Source organism: Triticum aestivum, chromosome 1D, assembly GCF_018294505.1.
Source record: "Triticum aestivum cultivar Chinese Spring chromosome 1D, IWGSC CS RefSeq v2.1, whole genome shotgun sequence".
In the NCBI taxonomy this organism is placed as follows: domain Eukaryota; kingdom Viridiplantae; phylum Streptophyta; class Magnoliopsida; order Poales; family Poaceae; genus Triticum; species Triticum aestivum.
In genome coordinates, this window is record NC_057796.1 from 84170751 (window position 1) to 84187178 (window position 16428).

Below are 16428 nucleotides of genomic sequence, written 5' to 3' on the forward strand. Positions count from 1 at the left end.
ATTTGTACTGTAAAAAAGGTTAGAGAGAAAAGTTAATGAGGATGAGTCACATAAACCAATTCAGATCACTCCCTCCCCAACACTGGCAATGCTCACTAGATCTTTATAAACCTGGGTACTTGTTTGGGATAAAAATAATAGAAGGGATTTCAGGAAGGAGTTCAAAACATATAACATTGGAGGGTTAGATTCAATTTAACCTCTTGTACCTCCTGTACATGTGTGAATTAAGGAGTAGCAAGCACAGGAACAGCAAAATTCAGAGATGACAGAAAATCAAGGCACAAATTACACAAAACCATGAAGCTAAAATATAACTATTTAAATCAAGGCACTGTTAGAAAAGACAACATAGTTCAGTAAAGTCATGAACATAAATGCTGCAGAATTTAGAGACCACTTAGTACTGTAAATTCAGTTAGCAACAAGACAGAGAAATTGCACTTAGATTTCAAAGAAAAATATGACTACTCCACACTGTAAATCATCAACATTGACACTGTAATAACTGTATACTCCACACTGTAAATAGACAGAACATTTTTTTGCCACAACTTGAATCTGCAGATTATCACGAGGAGTGAAGCAATTTTGATTTACAAACATAGTTACTCCTACTACTTATCTGCGGTTGCCCAGATCATAATTGCATCATGCTTGCTTATCTGAGACTAAACAGAGCAGAAGAAGTACTAGTGCAGGAACGAATGTAAGGTTCAGAAAATCCATCACAGGAGCAAGAAGAAGAACAACAGTTTTACTAGCTTGCATGAACAAGTGGAGCAAATTGCTCAGAGGTGCTGCTGGAGATGCTGTCGGGGCGGCGTGCGCTGGACAAGGAGGAAGGAGGAGAGGTACCTGGGCGGGCGCGGCCGGTCGCCAGAGGGGTCGGGGTCGGGGTTGGGGTCGGGGTCGGCGGCGGCGTCGAAGGGATGGCTCGAGGGCGTCCGAGCTCGTCCGGGTCCTCGTAGTCGAAGAGGAAGACAGCGGCGGTCCTCCTGGGCGCCTCGGTTGGTCGTGGGGAGGCTGGCGGCCACGTGCTTCGCGGGGCGGCGCGGGGGAGCTGCAGTTGTGGAGGGCGCGGGGGCGGCGGCGCGGGGGAGCTGCAGTGGTGGGGGGCACGGGGGCGACGGGGGTGGAGTCCGGCGGGGGTCGGGGCGGCGGCGTCGTGGGTCAGGTGAGCGCGCGGGTGGACTGGCGAGGGAGAGGGGAGGAATTAGCTAAGGGGGGAACTTACTAATGGCGCACCCCGAAGCGATGCGCCATTAGAATGTTTTTTTTACATAGCAATGGCGCACCCACGACGGGTGCGCCATTAGTAAAAAAAATTGATGTAGCAATGGCGCACCAGCCATAGGTGCGCCATAAGTAATATTTTTTTATTTTTTTTGCATCTAATAAATTTTTTAGAAAATGAATATGAATATGAAACAGTAACAATTTTTTACAAAAACAGTAATAATTTGTGACGGTGGAGCGGGCCGGGGAGGGTGCGGGGGGTCGTCGGCGGCGGTGGAGCGGGCCGGGGAGGGTGCGGGGGGTCGTCGGCGGCGGTGGAGCGGGCCGGGGAGGGTGCGGTGGGTCGTCGGCGGCGGTAGAGCGGGGGAGGGTGCGGGGGGTCGTCGGCGGCGGTGGAGCGGGCCGGGGAGGGTGCGGTGGGTCGTCGGCGGCGGTGGAGCAGGGGAGCTAGGGTGCGGTGGGTCGTCGGCGGCGGTAGAGTGGGGGAGGGTGCGGGGGCTCGTCGGCGGCAGTGGAGCGGGCCGGGGAGGGTGCGGTGGGTCGTCGGCGGCGGTGGAGCAGGGGAGCTAGGGTGTGGTGGGTAGTTGGCGGCGGTGGAGCGGGGGAGGGTGCGGGGGGTCGGCGGCGGCGCCCGGTGGAGCGGGGTAGAGGGTGCAGGGGGTGCTCAGCGGCGAGGGGGACCGTATCTGACGAGGTGGGATAGCGATCGAGATGGAGGGGGATCGAGATCAAGTGTCCATGAAATATACACTAATGGCGCACGGGGGAGCAGTGCGCCATTACTAGCTTAAACTAGTAATGGCGCACTGCCCCTGGTGCGCCATTAGTAGTTTTGCAAAACAGTAAAAAATAAAAAAATTATTGTAGTGGCGCACTATGCTGCCGGTGCGCCATTAGTATGTCTGGCAAAAAAAATTGTTACTAATGGCTCACCGTTTGTCTGGTGCGCCATTAGTGTCTTTCACACTAATGGCGCACCACATGTCCGGTGCGCCATTAGTGGCCATTCCATCTATAGCCCTTTTCCTAGTAGTGTGATCATGTTTTGCTCGTGGAAGAGGCTTAGTCAACGGGTCTGCAACATTCAGATCCGTATGTATCTTGCAAATCTCTATGTCTCCCACCTGGACTTGATCCCGGATGGAGTTGAAGCGTCTCTTGATGTGCTTGGTTCTCTTGTGAAATCTGGATTCCTTTCCAAGGCAATTGCACCAGTATTGTCACAAAAGATTTTCATTGGACCCGATGCACTAGGTATTACACCTAGATCGGATATGAACTCCTTCATCCAGAGTCCTTCATTCGCTGCTTCCGAAGCAGCAATGTACTCCGCTTCACACGTAGATCCCGCCACGACGCTTTGTTTAGAACTGCTCCAACTGACAGCTCCACCGTTCAATATAAATACGTATCCGGTTTGCGATTTAGAATCGTCCGGATCAGTGTCAAAGCTTGCATCAACGTAACCATTTACGATGAGCTCTTTGTCACCTCCATAAACGAGAAACATATCCTTAGTCCTTTTCAGGTATTTCAGGATGTTCTTGACCGCTGTCCAGTGATCCACTCCTGGATTACTTTGGTACCTCCCTGCTAAACTAATAGCAAGGCACACATCAGGTATGGTACACAACATTGCATACATGATAGAGCCTATGGCTGAAGCATAGGGAACATATTTCATTTTCTCTCTATCTTCTGCAGTGGTCGGGCATTGAGTCTTACTCAACTTCACACCTTGTAACACAGGCAAGAACCCTTTCTTTGCCTGATCTATTTTGAACTTCTTAAAAACTTTGTCAAGGATTGTGCTTTGTGAAAGTCCAATTAAGCATCTTGATCTATCTCTATAGATCTTGATGCCCAATATGTAAGCAGCTTCACCGAGGTCTTTCATTGAAAAACTCTTATTCAAGTATCCTTTTATGCTATCCAGAAATTCTACATCATTTCCAATCAACAATATGTCATCCACATATAATATTAGAAATGCTACAGAGCTCCCACTCACTTTCTTGTAAATACAGGCTTCTCCAAAAGTCTGTATAAAACCATATGCTTTGATCACACTATCAAAACGTTTATTCGAACTCCGAGAGGCTTGCACCAGTCCATAAATGGATCGCTGGAGCTTGCACACTTTGTTAGCACCCTTTGGATCGATAAAACCTTCAGGTTGCATCATATACAACTCTTCTTCCAGAAATCCATTCAGGAATGCAGTCTTTACATCCATTTGCCAAATTTCATAATCATAAAATGCGGCAATTGCTAACATGATTCGGACGGACTTAAGCATTGCTACGGGTGAGAAGGTCTCATCGTAGTCAACTTCTTGAACTTGTCGAAAACCTTTCGCAACAAGCCGAGCTTTGTAGACAGTAACATTACCATCAGCGTCTGTCTTCTTCTTGAAGATCCATTTATTTTTGATGGCTTGCCGATCATCCGGCAAGTCAACCAAAGTCCATACTTTGTTCTCATACATGGATCCCATCTCAGATTTCATGGCCTCAAGCCATTTTGCGGAATCTGGGCTCATCATCGCTTCCTCATAGTTCGTAGGTTCGCCATGGTCTTGTAACATGACCTCCAGAACAGGATTACCGTACCACTCTGGTACGGATCTTACTCTGGTTGACCTACGAGGTTCGGTAGTAACTTGATCTGAAGTTTCATGATCATCATCATTAACTTCCTCATTAATTGGTGTAGGTGTCACAGGAACCGGTTTCTGTGATGAACTACTTTCCAATAAGGAAGCAGGTACAGTTACCTCATCAAGTTCTACTTGCCTCCCACTCACTTCTTTCGAGAGAAACTCCTTCTCTAGAAAGGATCCAAATTTAGCAACAAAAGTCTTGCCTTCGGATCTGTGATAGAAGGTGTACCCAACGGTCTCCTTTGGGTATCCTATGAAGACACATTTCTCCGATTTGGGTTCGAGCTTATCAAGTTGAAGCTTTTTCACATAAGCATCGCAACCCCAAACTTTAAGAAACGACAACTTTGGTTTATTGCCAAACCATAGTTCATAAGGCGTCGTCTCAACAGATTTAGATCGTGCCCTATTTAACGTGAATGCAGCCGTCTCTAAAGCATAACCCAAAATGATAGCGGTAAATCAGTAAGAGACATCATAGATCGCACCATATCTAGTAAAGTACGTTTACGACATTCGGACACACCATTACGCTGTGGTGTTCCGGGTGGCGTGAGTTGCGAAACTATTCCGCATTGTTTCAAATGAAGACCAAACTCGTAACTCAAATATTCTCCTCCACGATCAAATCGTAGAAACTTTATTTTCTTGTTACGATTATTTTCTACTTCACTCTGAAATTCTTTGAACTTTTCAAATGTTTCAGACTTATGTTTCATTAAGTAGATATACCCATATCTGCTCAAATCATCTGTGAAGATGAGAAAATAACGATAGCCGCCGCGAGCCTCAACATTCATTGGACCACATACATCAGTATGTATGATTTCCAACAAATCTGTTGCTCGCTCCATAGTTCCGGAGAACGGCATTTTAGTTATCTTGCCCATGAGGCATGGTTCGCAAGTACCAAGTGATTCCAAAAGTCGATCGGAATGGAGTTTCTTCATGCGCTTTACACCAATCTGACCTAAATGGCAGTGCCACAAATAAGTTGCACTATCATTATCAACTCTGCATCTTTTGGCTTCAATATTATGAATATGTGTATCACTACTATCGAGATTTAATATAAATAGACCACTCCTCAAGGGTGCATGACCATAAAAGATATTACTCATATAAATAGAACAACCATAATTTCTCTGATTTAAATGAATAGCCGTCTCGCATCAAACAAGATCCAGATATAATGTTCATGCTCAACGCTGGCACCAAATAACAATTATTTAGGTCTAAAACTAATCCCGAAGGTAGATGTAGAGGTAGAGTGCCGATCGCGATCACATCGAATTTGGAACTATTTCCCATGCGCATCGTCACCTCGTCCTTAGCCAATCTTCGCTTAATCCGTAGCCCCTGTTTCGAGTTGCAAATATTAGCAACTGAACCAGTATCAAATACCCAGGTGCTACTACGAGCATTAGTAAGGTACACATCAATAACATGTATATCACATATACCTTTGTCATCCTTCTTATCCGCCAAATACTTGGGGCAGTTCCGCTTCCAGTGACCAGTTTGCTTGCAGTAGAAGCACCCAGTCTCAGGCTTAGGTCCAGACTTGGGTTTTTTCTCCTGAACAGCAACTTGTTTGTCGTTCTTCTTGAAGTTCCCCTTCTTCTTCCCTTTGCCCTTTTTCTTGAAACTGGTGGTCTTGTTGACCATCAACACTTGATGCTCCTTCTTGATTTCTACCTCTGCAGCCTTTAGCATCGCGAAGAGCTCGGGAATTGTCTTATCTATCCCTTGGATATTATAGTTCATCACAAAGCTCTTGTAGCTTGGTGGCAGTGATTGAAGAATTCTGTCAATAACACTATCATCCGGAAGATTAACTCCCAGTTGAATCAAGTGATTATTATACCCAGACATTTTGAGTATATGTTCACTAACAGAACTATTGTCCTCCATCTTGCAGCTGTAGAACTTATTGGAGACTTCATATCTCTCAATCCGGGCATTTGCTTCAAATATTAACTTCAACTCCTGGAACATCTCATATGCTCCATGACGTTCAAAACGTCGTTGAAGTCCCGGTCCTAAGCCGTAAAGCATGGCACACTGAACTATTGAGTAGTCATCAGCTTTGCTTTGCCAGACGTTCATAACATCTGGTTCAGCTCCTGCAGCAGGTTTGGCACCTAGCGGTGCTTCCAGGACGTAATTCTTCTGTGCAGCAATGAGGATAATCCTCAAGTTACGAACCCAGTCTGTGTAATTGCTACCATCATCTTTCAACTTTGCTTTCTCAAGGAACACATTAAAATTCAACGGAACAACAGCACGGGCCATCTATCTACAACAACATAGACATGCAAAATACTATCAGGTACTAAGTTCATGATAAATTAAAGTTCAGTTAATCAAATTATTAAAGAACTCCCACTTAGATAGACATCCCTCTAATCATCTAAGTGATCACGTGATCCATATCAACTAAACCATGTCCGATCATCACGTGAGATTGTAAGTGCATCTAGTGCCCCTTAGTGATTTTGGTGTATTGAAGACTTATAGGTTAAGGGACTAATGTGTTTATGAGTGTACACAGGTCTATAAGTCTATGAGGAGTTTGATATTTACAGAGAAAGTCGACCCCTAAAAATGAAGTTCTTCGACTGAAGACTTTGGATTTCTGAAGACTTTCTGAAGACTTTGAAAGTGAAGAAATTGGTGTGACCTTGAAGACTTGGTATTCATTCGAGGAACATGAAGCGTGAAGAATTTTGTTTTCGTAGTTTCATTTTCTCTTTCTTGAGTCGTAGGAAACACTGTACTGTTAAAGGGGGTCGAGGAAATACTAAGGAAAAATTTCCATGTGATGCTCAACTCAAAATCCTACACCTACCAATCCCTTAGAATGAAGCCATTGGAAATCTCATACAGTTCAGTCATATTCTTCAGTGACAGAGACAAAGTTCTTCTGGTCTCTGAGGAATTTGTTCTGACTGAGGAGTTAGGAATTCGCCAGTGTGGATTGCCTACATAGTGAGGAACATGATAGCCCTGAGGAATTTGATACTCAAAATTCCGGCTGTTGCTGTGCTACGCGCCAGCTGTCCCAAAATATCTGCCCACCTAACGGTCATATCATTGAAGGGAATTTATGTCTTATCATGTCGGGCTGCTCCCTAGGCTATAAATCGCCGCCCCCTACAACCACTAGCTGGTTGGCTGCTCCGAGAGAAACTGACACTTGTCATTTGAGAGCATCCCATCCACCGAGGACTTTGAGCGAAAATCATCAAGTGAGGAAAACCCAAACCCAAACACCTACACACCCAAAGTGATTGAGCATCACTGAAGAGATTGATCCTGCGTGGATCTGACGCTTGTTACCTTTGAAGACTGTGCTTCTTCCAGACGGTTAGGCGTCATGGTCTAGAGCATCCAAGAGGAATCGTGGATCGCCGAGTGACCGAGTTTGTGAAGGTTCGGAAGTCACCTGAAGACTTACCACGAGTGATTGGGCGAGGTCTGTGTGACCTTAGCTTAAGGAGAATACGGTGAGGACTGTGTGTCCGGGACTGTGTGTCCTCGGGTTTAAATACCTAGCCGCTCCAACCATACGTACAACCGAGACAGCAGTTGGAACTGGTCTACCAAATCATTGTCTTCACCAAGCTTACTGGTTCTATTTCCTCAACTCTTTCATTTCCTCATATTTGCGTTTGAAGATTTTTGACTGAAGACTTTCTCAATTTCCTTAGTTCAATTTCTTCAGTCTGTTTGTCTTCATCCTGTGCTATCCTGTGTTTACGCTTTCTGTACTCTGTGCTTGTCTTCATTTCATCATGATGACCATGCTTGTATTCTGTTATGTTTACTTTTGAGTACTTATTCCGTTGCTAGTAGTTATTCGCTAAGGAATTTCCTCACCCGCAAATTCCTCAGTGAAGAATTCATAAAAATCGCCTATTCACCCCCCTCTTGTCGATATAACGCACTTTCAATTGGTATCAGAGCAAGGTACTCCCTTGTTCTGTGTGATTTTGGTTTAACCGCCTGGAGTTTTAGTTATGTCGACCGCAGGTATGATCAAGGTCTCTGTTGGTTGTCCTACCTTCAATGGGACGGACTACCCCTACTGGAAGAATAAGATGCGAATGCATCTTGAGGCAATTGATAATGATCTCTGGTATGTTGTGGAAAATGGTGTTCCCTCAGTCACACCTTCTCTGAATGCTGCTGATGTGAAGAGATTCAAGCAACTCGACTCTCAAGCGAAGAATATCATATGCGGCCATCTGAGCAAAGGACAGTATGGAAGAGTGAGTGCTTTGGAAACTGCTAAGCTTATCTGGGATAGGCTGTCCAAAGTCAATGAAGGAGTCTCAACGCAGCGTGACTCTCGAGTTGATGTTCTTCGGAATCTCTTCAACCACTTCAAAAGACTCGGCAATGAAAACGTTCAACAAACCTTCGATCGCCTCACTGACATCTCAAATGAGCTTGAAGCATTTGGTGCCACTGACATCACCGACCATGGGGTGGTGAAGAAATTGCTGAGATCGCTTGATTCCTCATTTGATACTCTAGCACTGATGATACAAGAGCGTGCTGACTACAAGTCACTTGATCCCGCTGATATCCTCGAGAGGCTAAATACTCATGTGTTCCAGCTTGCTGAAAAGAGAGATCTCTATGGTTCGAGCTATGGCAGATCACGTGCACTGAAGGGCAAGGCAGTTTCTGAGTCTGAAGATGAAGATTCTGGTAGCAGCCTTGGTGATCCTGAAGAACTGAGCCATGAGCTAGCATTGCTCGTGAAGAAATTCCAGAAGTTCTCAAGACGTGGTCGCTTTGGAAAACCCTCAAGGAGCAATGATTCCTCATCCAGTGACTACAAGAAGAGACTTTGTCACAAATGCAAGAAACCTGGACACTACATTCAAGATTGTCCTCAGTGGGAAAAGGAATCAAAGAAGAAGAAATACAAGGATTACAGTTCTGATGATGCGAAGAAAAAGAAGAAATCCTCAAAATCTTCATCATCAAAATCCTCGAAGTCTTCATCTCACAAGAAGAGCAGCTCCAAGAAGGCTCGGGCATGCATTGGCAAGGAAATGGACTCTGAGGCTGAATCTGAGGAACATGAGGAAGAGGAGGCATCTGAGGAGTCCGAGTCTGGTGTGGCGAGCCTAGCCCTCGCTACTGCATTCGTCAGTAAGTCTATCTTCAACTCTGAAGAGACTGACCTCACCAACAAGGCTGATGAAGACAATGATGACTATGCTCCCACCTATTGCTTCATGGCAAAGGGTGCCAAGGTACTCAAATATACCTCCTCTGAATCAAGTGAGAATGAATCTGATGAAAACCTCAAGCCTAGCTACTCTAAATTTGCTAAGATTGCTGTGAAACAACAAAAGGCTTTTGAAAAGGGTCAAAACATGCTAGACAAAAGTGATGATATGTTGGGTGAAGAAATGGATCGCGCTAAAACCTTGACTGAAAATCTTCAGAGACTTCAGTCTAGGTTTGACAACCTTCAAGGTCATCATAACACTCTCTTATCTGATCATGAGAAGCTTTCTTATGAATTTCTTCAAAGAAAGCAAGACCTTGAGAAGCTAAGAGTGAGTTATGAAGATCTTCAGAAGGAGCGCGATTCATTACTTGCTCAACAAATCAGCACTGCTCAGGAAGAATTTGTTCCTCCATGTTTGAAGTGCATTGAACGTGAATCAGCTAATTCTTCACCTGAATGTTCAAATGCTTCTAATGTTACAAATTCTTCACCTGCCTCTGCTATCCCTAATTCCTCATCTGAGGACATTGCTAGTATCATTGATGATGCAGGGCTGAAGGAATTGTACATGACAGGCATGTACAAAAGCCTCAAAGGGCATCAGACTCTTTGTGATGTGCTTAAAAAGCAGATCCTCAACAGGAACCCTAGGAAAGAGGGTATTGCCTTTGAGAGGAAACTCAATGCTGATGGTACTTATTGGAAGCCTGAGCAGTACCCCAAAACCTAATGGGTTGCTGCAAAGGGACCTCCAGTTGATCCATCCAATTTATCTGGTTTTACATGTGAATCTCCTCATTCTTCTGATGAGTCATTTGACTCCAAATATAAACTGTTCAAAAATCAGAATGGTGAAGTATTTGCTAGATATGTTGGCACTAACTGCAGGAACGGTTCCCCTATGAAAAAAATCTGGGTTCCCAAAAGGTGCCTTGAAAGTCTTCAGGTGAAAGTCCTCATGACACCACCTGTGAAGAATAGGAACCTTAGATCAAATTCTTCATATGGATCCAAGTCCTCATACGGACCAAATTCCTCACGTGGATCAAATTCTTTAAAAGGATCAAAGTCCTCATATGAATATCATCATGCTAACAACTCTGTTTCGCAGGGAAGAGTTAAGGGCTATGAATATGAGCATTATTCTTCTAACCATTATGTTCATAAGTCCTCGAAGAATTTCTCTGCTTATTCATATGCTTATCCTAGTTCCTCTTATGTGAAACGAAATGGACTGGCTTCTATGCCGCCTTTCTCGTATGGAGCTCGCAGAGTGATGAACTTTTTGCCACCCCTTCAGATGTGGGTGGTGAAGAAAAAGAACTAATCTCTTCTGCAGGGTCAGGTCTCCAGACGTGCATAAACGTCTGAAGAATTTGCTGGAGACCTGAGAGTGCCTAAAAGGATGCAGGCTAATCATGAAGAAATGAACTTTCATTTCTCACGTCCTCATACTGCTTTATCTGTTCTATTGCTTGATGAAATTGATCTGATGAATTGTGATGTCATATTCTTCACTGATGAAGTATATGAGTTCGTAAGCTGCACTAATTCATCTGCAGGATGATCAACCCAAAGGCACTGAGTGGGTCCTCGATAGTGGATGTACAAATCACATGACTGGTGACAAGAATCTATTGATGGATGCTTCCTTATCTCCATCGCATCTGAAGCATATCATCTTCGCTGACAAAGGCAAAAGTCAGGTATTGGGTCTAGGTAAGGTTGCTATCTCAAAGGATCGGCACATGGACAAAGTCATGCTTGTCGAGTCCTTAGGATACAACCTCATGTGTGTCTCAATGCTTTGTGATCTTGATATGGTTGTTGTCTTTGGCAAGTACCGTTGTGTTGTGATCATGGAAGCTGACAATTCCAAAGTCTTTGAAGGCTTTAGGAGAGGAGACTTGTATATTGTTGATTTCTCTACAGGACCACAACCAGCCGTGTGCCTACTTGCAAAAGCTTCAGAAGGCTGGCTATGGCATCGACGACTTGGTCATGCAGGCATGAGGTATTTGCACACGCTTGCAAAGAAGAAGCATGTCATTGGCATCGAGAATGTCAAATTCCTCATGGATCACTTATGCGGAGCCTGTGAAGCTGGAAAGATGACAAAGGCTAAGCATCCAGCGAAGACTATCATGACCACTACTCGACCATTTGAATTGCTTCATATGGATCTCTTCGGTCCTAATGATTATTCTGCAGTTTCAAATGAAGCATCTCAATATGGCTTTGTTATTGTTGATGATTACTCTCGTTACATATGGGTACACATTGTTACTTACAAACATGAAGTGCAGGAAGTCTTCAAACGATTTTCCTCGAGGGCTTCAACCAACTTTGGTGCGAAGATCAAGGACATCAGAAGTGACAATGGAACTAAGTTCAAGAATTCTGGTCTTGATGACTATCTTGATGAACTTGGTATTACTCATGAGTTATCTGCTCCTTATACTCCTCAGCAGAATGGCGTCGTGGAGCGCAAGAACAGGACTCTTGCTGAGATGGCTTGCACTATGCTTGATGAATACAAAACGCCTCATCGTTTCTGGATTGATGCAATTGATACTGCGTGCCACATCATCAACAGAGTATATCTTCACAAATTCTTCAAGAAGACTGCCTATGAACTCCTCACTGACAACAAACCCAATGTGAGTTATTTCAAAGTCTTCGGTGCTAAATGCTGGATTAGAGATCCCCATCACAACTCTAAATTTGCACCGAAAGCACATGAAGGTTTCATGCTTGGTTACGGAAAGGACTCGCGCACCTACAGAGTCTTCAACAACGTTCTTCACAAGGTTGTTTTATACTATAGATGTGCGGTTCGATGAAACTAATGTTGGGGAACGTAGTAATTTCAAAAAAATTCATACGCACACGCAAGATCATAGTGATGCATAGCAACGAGAGGGGAGAGTGTTGTCCACGTACCCTCGTAGACCGAAAGCGGAAGCGTTAGCATGACGCGGTTGATGTACTCGTACGTCTTCACGATCCGACCGATCAAGCACCGAACGCACGGCACCTCCGAGTTCTGCACACGTTCAACTCGATGACGTCCCTCAAACTCCGATCCAGCCGAGTGTTGAGGGAGAGTTTTGTTAGCACGACGGCGTGGTGACGATGATGATGTTGTACCGACGCAGGGCTTCGCCTAAGCACCGCTACAATATTATCGAGGTGAATTATGGTGGAGGGGGGCACCACACACGGCTAAGAGATCAAGAGATCAATTGTTGTGTCTATGGGGTGCCCCCCTCCTCCGTATATAAAGGGGGGAGGAGGAGAGGGCCGTCCAAGGGGGTGGCGCGCCCTAGGAGGGGGAAACCTACTCCAAGTAGGTTTGCCCCTCCCTTTCCTAGTCCAAGAAGGAGGGGAAGGAAGGAGTGGGAGAGAGGAAAGGCAAGGGGGGCGCCACCCCCCTTCCTTGTCCTATTCGGATTCAAGGGGAGGGGGCGCGCCTCTTGCCCTGGCCAGCCCCTCTCTCTCTCCACTAGGGCCCAACAAGGCCCATTAGTTCCCGAGGGGTTCCGGTAACCCCCGGTACTCCGATAAATGTCTGAAACCTTTCGGAACCTTTCCGGTGTCCAAACATAGTCATCCAATATATCGATCTTTACGTCTCGACCATTTCGAGACTCCTCGCCATGTCCGTGATCACATCCGGGACTCCGAACAACCTTCGGTACATCAAAACACATAAACTCATAATATAACCATCATCAAACTTTTAGCGTGCGGACCCTACGGGTTCGAGAACTATGTAGACATGACCGAGACATGTCTCTGGTCAATAACCAATAGCGGAACCTGGATGCTCATATTAGCTGCCACATATTCTACGAAGATCTTTATCGGTCAGACCGCATAACAACATACGTTGTTCCCTTTGTCATCGATATGTTACTTGCCCGAGATTCGATCGTCGGTATCTCAATACCTAGTTCAATCTCGTTACCGGCAAGTCTCTTTACTCGTTCTGTAATACATCATCCCGCAACTAACTCATTAGTTGCAATGCTTGCAAGGCTTATAGTGATGTGCATTACCGAGTGGGCCCAGAGATACCTCTCCGACAATCGGAGTGACAAATCTTAATCTCAAAATACGCCAACCCAACAAGTACCTTTGGAGACACCTGTAGAGCACCTTCATAATCACCCAGTTACGTTGTGACGTTTGGTAGCACAAAAAGTGTTCCTCCGGTAAACGGGAGTTGCATAATCTCATAGTTATAGGAACATGTATAGGTCATGAAGAAAGCAATAGCGGAATACTAAATGATCGTGTGCTAAGCTAACAGAATGGGTCAAGTCAATCACATCATTCTCTTGATGATGTGATCCCGTTAATCAAATGACAACTCATGTCTATGGCTAGGAAACATAACCATCTTTGATCAACGAGCTAGTAAAGTAGAGGCATACTAGTGACACTCTGTTTATCTATGTATTCACACATGTATTACATTTCCGGTTAATACAATTCTAGCATGAATAATAAACATTTATCATGAGAATAAGGAAATAAATAATAACTTTATTATTGCCTCTAGGGCATATTTTCTTCAGTCTCCCACTTGCACTAGAGTCAATAATCTAGTTCACATCGCCATGTGATTTAACACCAATAGTTCACATCACCATGTGATTAACACCCATAGTTCACATCGTCATGTGACCACCACCCAAAGGGTTTACTAGAGTCAATAATCTAGTTCACATCGCTATGTGATTAACACCCAAAGAGTACTAAGGTGTGATCATGTTTTGCTTGTGAGAGAAGTTTAGTCAACGGGTCTGCTACATTCAGATCCGTATGTATTTTGCAAATTTCTATGTCTACAATGCTCTGCATGGAGCTACTTTAGCTAATTGCTCCCACTTTCAATATGTATCCAGATCAAGACTTAGAGTCATCTGGATCAGTGTCAAAACTTGCATTGACGTAACCCTTTACGACGAACCTTTTGTTACCTCCATGATCGAGAGACATATCCTTATTCCACTAAGGATAATTTTGACCGTTGTCCAGTGATCTACTCCTAGATCACTATTGTACTCCCTTGCCAAAATCAGTGTAGGGTATACAATAGATCTGGTACACAGCATGACATACTTTATAGAACCTATGGCTGAGGCATAGGGAATGACTTTCATTCTTTTTCTATCTTTTGCCATGGTCGGGCTTTGTGTCTTACTCAATTTCACACCTTGTAACACAAGCAAGAACTCTTTTGACTGTTCCATTTTGAACTACTTCAAAATCTTGTCAAGGTATGTACTTATTGAAAAAACTTATCAAGCGTCTTGATCTATCTCTATAGATCTTGTTGCTCAATATGTAAGCAGCTTTACCGAGGTCTTTCTTTGAAAAACTCTTTTCAAACACTCCTTTATGCTTTCCAGAAAATTCTACATTATTTCCGATCAACAATATGTCATTCACATATACTAATCAGAAATGTTGTAGTGCTCCCACTCACTTTCTTGTACAGGCTTCACCGCAAGTCTGTATAAAACCATATGTTTTGATCACTTTATCAAAGCATATATTCCAACTCCGAGATGCTTGCACCAATCCATAGATGGATCGCTGGAGCTTGCTCACTTTGTTAGCACCTTTAGGATCGAAAAAACCTTCTGGTTGCATCATATACAACTCTTCTTTAAGAAATCCATTAAGGAATGTAGTTTTGACATCCATTTGCCAGATTTCATAAAATGTGGCAATTTTGCTAACATGATTCGGACAGACTCAAGCATCGCTACAAGTGAGAAAGTCTCATCGTAGTCAACACCTTTGAACTTTGTCAAAAACCCTTTTCGACAAGTTTAGCTTTGTAGATAGTAACACTACTATCGGCGTCCGTCTTCCTCTTGAAGATCCATTTATTTTCTATGGCTTGCCGATCATCGGGCAAGTCAACCAAAGTCCATACTTTCTTCTCATTCATGGATCCCATCTCAGATTTCATGGCCTCAAGCCATTTTGCGGAATCTGGGCTCATCATCGCTTCCTCATAGTTCGTAGGTTTGTCATGGTCAAGTAACATGACCTCCAGAACAGGATTACCGTACCACTCTGGTGCAGGTCTCATTCTGGTTTACCTACAAGGTTCAGTAGTAACTTGATCTAAAGTTACATGATCATCATTAGCTTCCTCACTAATTGGTGTAGGAGTCACAGAAACAGATTTCTGTGATGAACTACTTTCCAATAAGGGAGCAGGTACAGTTACCTTATCAACTTCTACTTTTCCACCCACTCACTTCTTTCGAGAGAAACTCCTTCTCCAGAAAGGATCCATTCTTAGCAACAAAGATCTTGCCTTCGGATCTGTGATAGAAGGTGTACCCAACAGTCTCCTTTGGGTATCCTATGAAGACACAATTCTCCGATTTGGGTTTGAGCTTATTAGGATGAAACTTTTTCATATAAGCATCACAACCCCAAACTTTAAGAAACAACAACTTTGGTTTCTTGCCAAACCACGGTTCATACGGTGTCGTCTCAACGGATTTAGATGGTGCCCCTTTTTAACGTGAATTTGATTGTCTTTAATGCATAACCCCAAAACGATAGTGGTATATCGGTAAGAGACATCATAGATTGCACTATATCCAATAAAGTACGGTTATGACGTTCGGACACACCATTACACTGTGGTGTTCCAGGTGGCGTGAGTAGTGAAACTATTTCACATTGTTTTAACTGAAGGCCAAACTCGTAACTCAAATATTTTACCTCTGCGATCATATCGTAGAAACTTTTATTTTCTTGTTACGATGATTCTCCACTTCACTATGAAATTCTTTGAACTTTTCAAATGTTTCAGACTTATGTTTCATCAAGTAGATATACCCATATCTGCTCAAATCATCTATGAAGGTCAGAAAATAATGATACCCGCCGCGAGCCTCAATATTCATCGGACCACATACATCAGTATGTATGATTTCCAACAAATTTGTTGCTCGCTCCATTGTTCCGGAGAACGGAGTCTTAGTCATCTTGCCCATGAGGCATGGTTCGCAAGCATCAAGTGATTCATAATCAAGTGATTCCAAAAGTCCATTAGCATGGAGTTTCTTCATGCTCTTTACACCAATATGACCTAAACGGCAGTGCCACAAATAAGTTGCACTATCATCATTAACTTTGCATATTTTGGCTTCAATATTGTCAATATGTGTATCACTACGATCGAGATCCAACAAACCATTTTCGTTGGTGTGTATGACCATAGAAGGTTTTATTC